Source organism: Arachis hypogaea, chromosome 14 (assembly GCF_003086295.3).
Source record: "Arachis hypogaea cultivar Tifrunner chromosome 14, arahy.Tifrunner.gnm2.J5K5, whole genome shotgun sequence".
In the NCBI taxonomy this organism is placed as follows: domain Eukaryota; kingdom Viridiplantae; phylum Streptophyta; class Magnoliopsida; order Fabales; family Fabaceae; genus Arachis; species Arachis hypogaea.
The window spans coordinates 37,891,289-37,904,175 of NC_092049.1; positions in this window are offsets into that span (position 1 = coordinate 37,891,289).

Consider the following 12,887-nt stretch of genomic DNA (forward strand, 5'->3'; position numbering starts at 1 on the left):
ACTTTTCGGATTCTCATGAATGCCGCCATCAGTTCTAGCTTATACCACGGAGATTCTGATTAAGGAATCTAAGAGATATTCATTCAATCGGATATAGAACGGAGGTGGTTGTCAGGCACACGTTCGTGGGTTGAGGAAGGTGATGAATGTCACGGGTCATCACCTTCATCACAGTTAAGCGCGAATGAACATCTTAGCTAGGAACAAGCGTGTTTGAATGGAAAACAGAAATACTTGCATTAATTCATCGAGACACAGCAGAGCTCCTCACCCCCAACAATGGGGTTTAGAGACTCATGCCGTCAGAGAATACAAAGTTTAGATCTGAAAATGTCATGAGATACAAAATAAGTCTCTAAAAGTTGTTTAAATACTAAACTAGTAGCCTAGGGTTACAAAATATGAGTGGACTATGATGGATGATGCAGAGATCCACTTCTGGGGCCCACTTGGTGTGTGCTGGGGCTGAGATTTAAGTGAGTCACGTGCAGAGGCCATTTGTGGAGTTGAACGCCAGTTTTTATGCCAGTTTGGGCGTTCAACTCCAGTTTTTGATCCTTTTCTGGCGCTGGACGCCAGAATTGGGCAGAGAACTGGCGTTGAACGCCAGTTTACGTTATCTATCCTTGTGCAAAGTATGGACTATTATATATTGCTGGAAAGCCCTGGATGTCTACTTTCCAACGCAATTGGAAGCATGCCATTTCGAGTTCTGTAGCTCCAAAAAATCCACTTTGAGTGCAGGGAGGTCAGAATCCAACAGCATCAGCAGTCCTTTTTCAGCCTGAATCAGATTTTTGCTCAGCTCCTTCAATTTCAGCCAGAAAAATACCTGAAATTACAGAAAAACACACAACTCATAGTAAAGTCCAGAAATATGAATTTTTCCTAAAAACTAATAAAAATAGACTAAAAACTAACTAAAACATACTCTAAACTATATGAAATTATCCCCAAAAAGCGTATAAAATATCCGCGCATCACAACACCAAACTTAAACTGTTGCTTGTCCTCAAGCAACTAGACAAATAAAATAGAAGACTAATAGGTTGAGAGGCAATAATATCTCAGAGTTTTTGAATGAAGCTCAGATTCTACTTAGATGAGCGGGACTAGTAGCTTTTTGCCTCTGAACAGTATTGGCATCTCACTTTATCCATTGAAGCTCAGAGTGATTGGCATCTATAGGAACTTAGAATTCAGATAATGTTATTGATTCTCTTAGTTTAGTGTGATGATTCTTGAACACAGCTTCTTTATGAGTCTTGGCCGTGGCCCTAAGCACTTTGTTTTCCAGTATTACTACCGGATACATAAATGCCACAGACACATAACTGGGTGAACCTTTTCAGATTGTGACTCAGCTTTGCTAAAGTCCCCAATTAGAGGTGTCCAGAGTTCTTAAGCACACTCTTCTTTTTGCTTTGGACCTTGACTTTAACCGCTCAGTCTCAAGTTTTCACTTGACACCTGCACGCCACAAGCACATGGTTAGGGACAGCTTGGTTTAGCCGCTTAGACCAGGATTTTAGTCCCTTAGGCCCTCCTATCCACTGATGCTCAAAGCCTTGGGATCCTTTTTATTTGCCCTTGCCTTTTGGTTTTAAGAGCTTTTGGCTTTTTCTGCTTGCTTCTTTTTTTTTTCTGCAAGCTTTGTTCTTTGCTGCTTTTTCTTGCTTCAAGAATCATTTTTATGATTTTCAGATTATCAATAACATGTCTCATGTTCATCATTCTTTCAAGAGCCAACATATTTAACAGTCTTAAACAACAAATTCAAAAGACATATGCACTGTTCAAGCATTCATTCAGAAGACAGAAAGCATTGCCACCACATTTAACCAATTAGAATTTCTTTTATTAAACTCTAAATTTTATTGCTTCTTATTCAAAAGATCTACTATTTTATTCATATTTGCTGATGATGAGAAAAATAAACTATAGCTTAATTGGAGATAAAATCAAATAGATACTAATTACTATTATATGACTTCTAAGGTAAACTTTTTATAAGGACACTGTCACAGAGTTAAGGCAGAAATTGGAAATTAACAACCTTTATTCTGGGGGTATGGGGGTTCCTCTGATCCTTGGGAGGCTTGGTATTACAGAAGACTTTTGGCGCTTCAGTTCCCTTAAGTCACGTCTCTGCTCCTCTTGTTCTTTAAGCATATGGGTCAGCATTTGACTGTGTTCCTTCTGTTGTTTTATTATTTGCTCCATAGCTTCCTGCATCTTGGTGATGGATGTCTCAATATATTCCCAGTATTCAGCTTGAGGTATCTCTGGAAGGAATTTCTGTGCTCTCTTCTTGATAAGATCCTCCTGTGCTTGTTGTCTCTCCATTGATGCTTTGGTGATTGACTTTTCAATTAGGATATATTCAGTTATTCCCATCTTGACTCCAGCGTCCTTGCAGAGCAGAGAAATCACGCTTGGATAAGCCAACCTGGCCTCTTTTGAATTTTTGTTAGCAATCTTATAGAGCTCAGTTGAAATCAGCTGATGAACCTCCACTTCCTTTCCCATCATGATGCAATGAATCATCACTGCTCTTTTAACTGTGACTTCAGAACGGTTGCTAGTGGGCAACAGAGAACGCCCAATGAAGTCCAGCCATCCTCTGGCAACTGGTTTGAGATCCTCCCTCTTGAGTTGATTTGGGATGCCCTTTGTGTTGGTGGTCCACCTGGCTCCAGGGATACATATGTCCTCTAAGATCTTATCCAGGCCAATGTCTACTCTCATCATCCTCCTGTTGAAGGAGTCTGGATCATCCTTTAGCTGAGGTAGCTTTAATATCTCTCTGATCTTGTCAGGGGTGGTATGAACAATCTTTCCCCTGACCATGGTCCGAAATTCGTAGCAGGCTGTTCCAGATAGTCTTTGCTTGTCAGTCTGCCACATATTAGCATAGAACTCCTGGACCATGTTCCTTCCTACTTTCGTTTCAAGATTAGCTAGGACTTCCCAGTTCCTGATTCGAATTTGCTCCTGGATCTCCGGATATTCATCTTCTTTCAGATCGAATCTAACTTCCGGGGTCACTGATCTCAGACCCATTACTTTAAGATAATGGTCTGAATGTTCTTTAGATAAGAACTTCCCTTGATTCCAAAGTGGTTTTGGAACGCTCTCTTTCTTGCCTCTTGGAGTGGATTGTTTTCCTTTGAGAGCCATAATCTTAGTAGTGATCTCGGATAAACACACCAAACTTAGAGGTTTGCTTGTCCTCAAGCAAAAGAAAAGAAAGGAGAGGGATAGACGGAGATTGAGTAGCACTTGTGGATGAAGGAGGGGGGGCCGAACCCAATTTAAAGGGGTGGGGGTGTTTTTTTCGAAAAATTGGAGGAGATAAGATAAAAGGATTGAGTTGAAAAAGATAAGATAGAAGATTAATTTTGAAAAGATATGATAGATTTTTGAAAAAGATAACTCTGAATTTTGAAAAAGATAATATGGATATTTGAAAAAGATATGGATTAGTTGAAAAGATTTTTGAGTGAAAAAGATAGATTTGTTTTCAGAAAAGATTTTGAAAAGAGTTGGATTGAATTTGGAAAGATGGATTTTTTAGAAATTAAGGATTTTAGAAATCAGGGTTCTTGATATGTTCATGTAAAAATCATGCATTGAAGCATAAAATTTGAAATTAAAATGGAAATACGTGTGGGATTACTGGATTTGGCTCCTCCCTGTCCTCCTGGCGTTTGAACGCCCAAACACTGCCTGTTTTGGGCGTTCAGCGCCCAAATGCTGATCTCCTGGGCGTTCAGCGCCCAGTTGCTTCCATTCCTGGCGTTCAACGCCCAGTGGGTGGCCATTTCTGGCGTTGAACGCCCAATTGCTGCCATTACTGGCGTTTTCTTGCCATTGAGCTTCCAATCTCTGTTTTGTGTGCAAATTCCTTCTGTAACCCTGTAAACTTATGCAATTGATCCTTTACCTTAGTGTCAGTAAACTTTATATAAAAAAATAAAAAAAGAAAAATAGGGCAAAATGCTTAGAGGATTAATGCCCCATGGCTGGGTTGCCTCCCAGCAAGCGCTTCTTTATTGTCTTTAGCTGGACCTTGCTGAGCTTTTAATCTAGCTTCAGCCTTGAGCAGTCTTGCTCAATGTTGCCTTCAAGATAATGCTTGATTCTTTGTCCATTGACAATGAACTTCTTATCAGAATCAATATCTTGAAGCTCCACGTAACCATATGGTGACACACTTGTAATCACGTATGGTCCCCTCCACCGGGATTTCAGTTTCCCAGGGAATAGCCTGAGTCTAGAGTTAAACAACAGGACCTTCTGTCCTGGTTCAAAGATTCTAGATGACAGCTTTCTGTCATGCCATTTTTTTATTTTTCTTTATAAAGCTTGGCATTTTCGAAAGCTGTGAATCTGAATTCCTCTAGCTCATTTAGCTGGAGCAATCGTTTTTCTCCTGCTAATTTGGCATCTAAGTTTAGGAATCTGGTTGCCCAGTAGGCCTTATGTTCCAGTTCCACGGGCAAGTGGCATGCCTTACCATACACGAGTTGGTATGGAGAGGTCCCTATGGGGGTCTTGAATGCTGTTCTGTAAGCCCACAGAGCATCATCCAAGCTCCTTGCCCAATCCTTTCTACGGGTATTTACTGTCCATTCCAGGATTCTCTTTAAATCTCTGTTAGAGACTTCAGCTTGCCCGTTGGTTTGTGGATGATATGGAGTGGCCACTTTGTGGCGAATTCCACACCGAACCATGGCAGAGTAAAGCTATTTATTGCAGAAGTGAGTGCCCCCATCACTGATTAACACTCTAGGGACACCAAACCTGCTAAAGATATGTTTCTGGAGGAACTTCAGCACTGTTTTAGTATCATTGGTGGGTGTGGCAATAGCCTCAACCCATTTTGATACATAGTCAACTGCCACCAGAATATAAGTGTTTGAGTATGATGGTGGGAAAGGTCCCATGAAGTCAATTCCCCATACATCAAACAACTCTATTTCCAAGATTCCTTGTTGAGGCATGGCGTAACCATGAGGCAGATTACCAGCTCTTTGGCAACTGTCACAATTACGTACAAACTCTCGGGAATCTTTATAGAGTGTGGGCCAATAGAAGCCACATTGGAGGACCTTGGTGGCTGTTCGCTCACCTCCGAAATGGCCTCCATATTGAGATCCATGGCAATGCCATAGGATTCTCTGTGCTTCCTCTCTGGGGACACACCTACGGATAATTCCGTCTGCACATCTCTTAAAGAGATAGGGTTCATCCCACAAGTAGTACTTTGCATCAGTAATTAGTTTCTTCTTTTGTATTCTATTGTACTCCTTGGGTATGAACCTTGCAGCTTTATGGTTTGCAATATCGGCAAACCATGGTGCTTCCTGAATGGCAAATAGATGCTCATCAGGGAACGTCTCAGAGATCTCAAGAAAGGGGAGGGACGTCCCTTCCACTGGCTCTATCCGGGACAGATGATCAGCTACTTGGTTCTCTGTCCCTTTTCTGTCTCTTATTTCTATATCAAACTCTTGCAGAAGCAATACCCATCTGATGAGCCTGGGTTTTGAATCCTGCTTTGTGAGTAGATATTTAAGAGCAGCATGGTCAGTATACACAATCACTTTTGATCCTACTAAGTATGATCTGAACTTGTCAATGGCGTAAACCACTGCAAGTAGTTCTTTTTCTGTGGTTGTGTAATTTTTCTGGGCATCATTTAGAACGCGATTGGCATAATAAATGACATGCAGAAGCTTGTCATGCCTCTGTCCCAATACTGCACCAATGGCATGATTACTGGCATCACACATTAACTCAAATGGCAATGTCCAGTCTAGTGCAGAAATGACTGGTGCTGTGACCAGCTTAGCTTTCAGCGTTTCAAACGCCTGCAGGCATGCTGTGTCAAACACAAATGGCGTGTCAGCAACTAGCAGATTGCTTAGAGGTTTTGCGATTTTTGAAAAATCCTTTATAAACCTCCTATAGAATCCTGCATGCCCCAGAAAGCTTCTGATTGCCTTAACATTGGCAGGTGGTGGTAATTTTTCAATTACCTCTATTTTTGCTTGATCCACCTCTATTCCCTTGTTTGAGATTTTATGCCCAAGAACAATTCCTTCAGTCACCATGAAGTGACACTTTTCCCAGTTTAAAACTAGGTTAGTTTCTTGGCATCTTTTCAGAACAAGTTTTAGGTGATCAAGACAGGAGCTGAATGAGTCTCCATATACTGAGAAGTCATCCATGAAGACTTCCAGAAATTTTTCCACCATATCAGAGAAAATAGAGAGCATGCATCTCTGGAAGGTTGCAGGTGCATTGCATAGCCCAAAGGGCATCCTTCTATAAGCAAACACTCCGGATGGACATGTGAATGCTGTTTTCTCTTGATCCTGGGGATCTACTGCAATCTGGTTATAGCTTGAGTAGCCATCCAAAAAGCAGTAATAATCATGACCTGCTAGTCTCTCTAGCATCTGGTCTATGAATGGTAAAGGAAAATGATCCTTTCTGGTGGCTGTATTGAGCCTTCTGTAGTCAATACACATGCGCCACCCTGTAACTGTTCTTGTAGGAACCAGTTCATTTTTTTCATTATGAATCATTGTCATGCCTCCCTTTTTTGGGACGACTTGAACAGGGCTCACCCAGGGGCTATCAGAAATGGGATAAATAATCCCAGCCTCTAGTAATTTGGTGACCTCTTTCTGCACCACTTCCTTCATGGCTGGATTTAGCCGCCTCTGTGGTTGAACCACTGGTTTGGCATTGTCCTCTAATAGGATTTTGTGCATGCATCTAGCTGGGCTTATGCCCTTAAGGTCACCTATGGACCACCCAAGAGCTGTCTTGTGTGTCCTTAGCACTTGAATAAGTGCTTCCTCTTCCTGTGAATTTAAAGCAGAGCTTATGATCACTGGAAAAGTGTCACCTTCTCCCAGAAATGCATATTTCAAGGAAGGTGGTAGTGGCTTGAGCTCGGGTTTAGGAGGTTTTTCCTCTTTCAGAAGAAAGTTCAGAGGCTCTTTCATGTCCTCTCTCCAAATCAGGTTGAACATCTTTAAAGATGTCTTCCAACTCTGATTCGAGACTCTCAGCCATGTTGATCTCTTCTACTAAAGAGTCAATGAGATCAACTTTCATGCAGTCTGTTGATGTGTCTGGATGCTGCATGGCTTTGACAGCGTTCAACTTGAACTCATCATCATTGACTCTCAGGGTTATTTCCCCCTGTTGGACATCAATGAGGGATCGTCCAGTTGCTAGGAAGGGTCTTCCTAGAATGAGAGGAGCACTCTTGTGCTCCTCCATTTCCAGCACAACAAAGTCAGTAGGAAAGGCGAATGGCACAACTCTGACAATCATGTCCTCAATCACGCCTGATGGGTATTTAGTGGAACCATCAGCAAGTTGGAGACATATCCGGGTTGGTTTAACTTCTTCAGTTAAGCCAAGCTTCCTGATAGTGGATGCAGGTATCAGGTTGATGCTTGCCCCAAGATCACATAAAGCTGTCTTGGTGCAATCACCTTCTAATATGCATGGTATCAGAAAACTCCCAGGGTCTTTAAGCTTTTCAGGAAAGCTTTTCAGAATGACTGCACTGCATTCTTCAGTGAGGAGAACTCTTTCTGTTTCTCTCCACTCCTTTTTATGACTCAAGATCTCTTTCATGAACTTGGCATAAGAAGGTATTTGCTCAAGTGCCTCTGCAAATGGAATCTTTATTTCAAGAGTCCTTAGATAATCTGCAAAGCGAGCAAATTGCTTATCCTGCTCCTCTTTCCGGAGTTTTTGAGGATAAGGTATCTTAGCTTTATATTCCTCAACCTTAGTGGTTAAAGAAGCCTTTTTAGAGGGGTTGTTATCAGCACTTGTGTGTGTCTGATCCCTCACTGGCAATTGAGTACCAGAGTCAGAAGCTGGAGTGACGTTAGACGCCAACTCACTGTCTGTTCCTGGCGCCTGAACGCCAGCATTGTACCCATTTTGGGCGTTCAACGCTGGATTCTGCCCCCATTTGGGCGTTCAACGCCAGATTCTTGCCCATTTCTGGCGTTGAACGCCAATCCTGCCTTGCTTCTGGCGCTGAACGCCAGTTTTGGGCATGGTCTGGGCGTTCAGCGCCAGCCTTCCACCCATTTTCTGGCGTTTTAGTGCCAGAATTATTTTTCCCTGGGCTCTTACTGTCCTCAGGTGAATCTTTGGTGGGTTGCTCATTTCTTGAATTTTTGATGCCTTGAGGTGGGGTATTTAATGTTTTCCCACTTCTTAATTGAACTGCTTGGCATTCTTCTGCTATTTGCCTTGATAGCTGCTGCTTTGTTTGCTTAAACTGTTCGTCCATATGTATATTAGCTATCCTTGTCTCCTGTAGCCTGTCCTTGAATTCAGCTAGCTGCTTTGTTAGAAAATCCAATTGCTGATTGAATTCAGCAGCTTGTTTTACAGTACTGAATTCAGCAGTTACTGTTTTAACCTCTTCATTCATGGAAGGGTTGCTGCTTAGATACAGATGCTGATTCCTGGCAACTGTATCAATGAGCTCTTGAGCCTCTTCAATTGTCTTTCTCATATGGATAGATCCACCAGCTGAGTAATCTAGAGACATCTGAGCTCCTTTTGCAAGTCCATAGTAGAAGATGTCTAACTGAACCCACTCTGAAAACATTTCAGAGGGGCATTTTCGTAGCATCTCTCTGTATCTCTCCCAGGCATCATAAAGAGATTCATTATCTCCTTGCTTGAAGCCTTGGATGTCCAGCCTTAGCTGTGTCATCCTTTTTGGAGGGAAATATTGATTCAGGAATTTTTCTGTCAGCTGTTTCCATGTCCTTATGCTGGCCTTAGGTTGGTTATTCAACCACCTCTTAGCTTGATCTTTTACAGCAAATGGAAACAGTAATAGTCTGTAGACATCCTGATCTATTTCTTTATCATGTACTGTGTCAGCAATTTGTAAAAACTGTGCCAGAAACTCTGTAGGTTCTTCCTGTGGAAGACCGGAATACTGGCAACTTTGCTGCACCATGATAATGAGCTGAGGATTCAACTCAAAGCTACTAACTCCAATGGAGGGTATGCATATGCTACTCCCATATGAAGCAGTAGAGGGGTTAGAATATGACCCCAGAGTCCTCCTAGACTGTTCATTTCCACTTATGTCCATGATGGATATATGAATAAAACTTGGACTGATTTATCTTTTTATTTATTTTATTTTATAAGAAGTAAATACTTAAATAAAATAAAATAACTAAAAAGAATTTGAATTTTGAAATTAAAAAAAAAAAAATTTTCGTAAAAGAAAATAAAAATTAATTAGTTAAAAAAAAAGAAATTTTTGAAAAAGAGGGAAGATATTTTCGAAAATTAGAGAGAGAGAGTGAGTTAGGTAGTTTTGAAAAAGTTAAGAAACAAACAAAAAGTTAGTTGGTTAGTTGAAACAAATTTTGAAAAGATAAGAAGTTAGGAAGTTAGAAGAGATATTTTGAAAAGATAATTTTGAATTTAGTGAGGAGAGAGAAAAACAATAAGATAGTACAAGATTTAAAATTTTTAGATCTAATGCTCCTTGTTTTTGAAAATTTTGGAGGGAAAACACCAAGGAACACCAAACTTAAAAATTTTAAGATCAAGACACAAGGAAAACTCAAGAACACTTTGAAGACTCACAAGAACACAAGAACATGAAGAAAGAACACCAAACTTAAAATTTTTAGAAAACCAAACCAAAATTTTCGAAAACCAAAGGGAAATCAACAAGAAAACACCAAACTTAAAGTTTGGCACAAGATTTAATAGAAAAAATATTATTTATGAAAAAGAAGGTTTTGAAAAGAATATAAAAGACTCTAACCCAATTACCAAGAACACAGATTAACGCTCTAGCCAAATGAGTTATGAAAATTTTCGAAAATTTTAAGAAAGGTTATTTTTGAAAACACCAAACTTAAAGTTTGGCACAGGATTTAACAGAAAAATTATTTTTGAAAAAGGTTCTTTTTTAAAAAAATATGATAGCCAATTATCATGAACATAAACACCACGTTCTAACTAATTGAGCTATAATTTTAAAGTGTTTTAACAAGGGATAAATAATAAAAGTCTCTAAACAAAAAAAAGAATTTTTTCCTAATCTAAGCAACAAAATAATCCGTCAGTTGTTCAAACACGAACAATCCCCGGCAACGGCGCCAAAAACTTGGTGCACGAATTGTGAATCACACTTTTCACAACTCGTACCACTAACCAGCAAGTGCACTGGGTCGTCCAAGTAATACCTTACGTGAGTAAGGGTCGAATCCCACAGAGATTGTTGGATTGAAGCAATCTATGGTTATTTTGTAAATCTTAGTCAGGAAGTCAATTATGTTTATCAGTTGAATTGTGAATAACCAAGAGATCATAAATTAAAGGTTACTTGTTGTGCAGTAATGGAGAATATGTTGGAGTTTTGGAGATGCTTTGTCTTCTGAATCTCTGCTTTCCTCTGTCTTCTGATTCACGCGCGCACGTCCTCCTATGGCAAGCTGTGTGTTGGTGGATCACCGTTGTCAATGGCTACCTTCCATCCTTCCAGCGAAAACTACGCTCACGCGCTCTGTCACAGCACGGCTAATCACTGGTTGGTTCTCGATCCGGTTGGAATAGGATTTACTATCCTTTTGCATCTGTCACTAATGCCCAGCCTTCAGGAGTTTGAAGCTCGTCACAGTCATTCAATCCTTGAATCCTACTCGGAATACCACAGACAAGGTTTAGACTTTCCGGATTCTCATGAATGCCGCCATCAGTTCTAGCTTATACCACGGAGATTCTGATTAAGGAATCTAAGAGATATTCATTCAATCGGATATAGAATGGAGGTGGTTGTCAGGCACACGTTCGTGGGTTGAGGAAGGTGATGAATGTCACGGGTCATCACCTTCATCACAGTTAAGCGCGAATGAACATCTTAGCTAGGAACAAGCGTGTTTGAATGGAAAACAGAAATACTTGCATTAATTCATCGAGACACAGCAGAGCTCCTCACCCCCAACAATGGGGTTTAGAGACTCATGCCGTCAGAGAATACAAAGTTTAGATCTGAAAATGTCATGAGATACAAAATAAGTCTCTAAAAGTTGTTTAAATACTAAACTAGTAGCCTAGGGTTACAAAATATGAGTGGACTATGATGGATGATGCAGAGATCCACTTCTGGGGCCCACTTGGTGTGTGCTGGGGCTGAGATTTAAGTGAGTCACGTGCAGAGGCCATTTGTGGAGTTGAACGCCAGTTTTTATGCCAGTTTGGGCGTTCAACTCCAGTTTTTTATCCTTTTCTGGCGCTGGACGCCAGAATTGGGCAGAGAACTGGCGTTGAACGCCAGTTTACGTCGTCTATCCTTGTGCAAAGTATGGACTATTATATATTGCTGGAAAGCCCTGGATGTCTACTTTCCAACGCACTTGGAAGCATGCCATTTCGAGTTCTGTAGCTCCAGAAAATCTACTTTGAGTGCAGGGAGGTCAGAATCCAACAGCATCAGCAGTCCTTTTTCAGCCTGAATCAGATTTTTGCTCAGCTCCTTCAATTTCAGCCAGAAAAATACCTAAAATTACAGAAAAATACACAACTCATAGTAAAGTCCAGAAATATGAATTTTTCCTAAAAACTAATAAAAATAGACTAAAAACTAACTAAAACATACTCTAAACTATATGAAATTATCCCCAAAAAGCGTATAAAATATCCGCTCATCACTTAGTCAATATGATAAAAATTTTCAAGAATTCCATTTCTAGAGCACCACTCCAAATGGTTGAAAATATTTTTTTAGAACTTGCTTGATAATACACTTTGTGGATCATGTTTTGAGCTAAGAACACCAGCATGAGAGTTTTGAGCCTAATTGTGTGGTTACATCATATAACCACTTATTTTCATTCTTGTGTGCATTATTCTCTTCCTATGATTGTAATCTTTTGATTTGTTTGATTCTTTATGTCCATTATTTTGTGTATATATGCATTTATATGATTGAGGTCATTGTTTCAATTAGCTCACTTACCCAAATAGCCTACCTTTTATCTTCCATTGTTAGCCAATTTTGAGCCTATTCTTAACCCATTTGTTCTTAATATCAGCACATTACAAGCCTAAGTGAAAGACAATAAATGTCTCTTGTTTGGATCTTTGATTAGTTTAGGCTAGTGAGAGTGTTCATTACTTGATTTTGGGAAAGTTGGGTATATTGGGTAGAGATAAAAGTGTGTTTTCATATTTGTGTTGAAAATCTTGGGAATTGGGTACATACTCATGTATTAATCATGTGTAAACCATATGCATTGATGTTCTTGTATATATTTTATGTTTCAAAAAAATAAAAAATAATAAAATAATAAAAATAATATATATAATAGAAATAGAAAAAGAAAAAAAAGAATTGCAATAAAAAGGGGACAAAAATGCCCCAAAGTTCAAAGCTTAATAATGATCAATGCATATGTGTGGTGATCAAAAAAGAATACATGAGTGTGTGTAAAAGTGAAGAATGGGTAGTTGGGATTGTTTAGAATTGTATAGGTTGTCATAGGTTAGGTGGAAAGTTTAAGTTAATCAAAGATTCAAAATTCTAGCTCTCTTGACCATATGCACCCTACCTTGACCTTAGCCCCATTACAACCTATGGGAAAGTCCTCATGATATTTGTATTCATGCATAGAATAATTGTTGATTGTTAGATAAAAAATAAATCTTGGAAAGCATGACTAGGGGAGAATTGAGTGAATCAACCCCCATACACTTGAATGCCTAGAGCGGATACACATCCGGCGAGGGTTCGATCGCTCAATTACATGTTTCCACCCATGATCATCTTTTCTTGCAAGTTTGTGAAATCTCTTAATGAT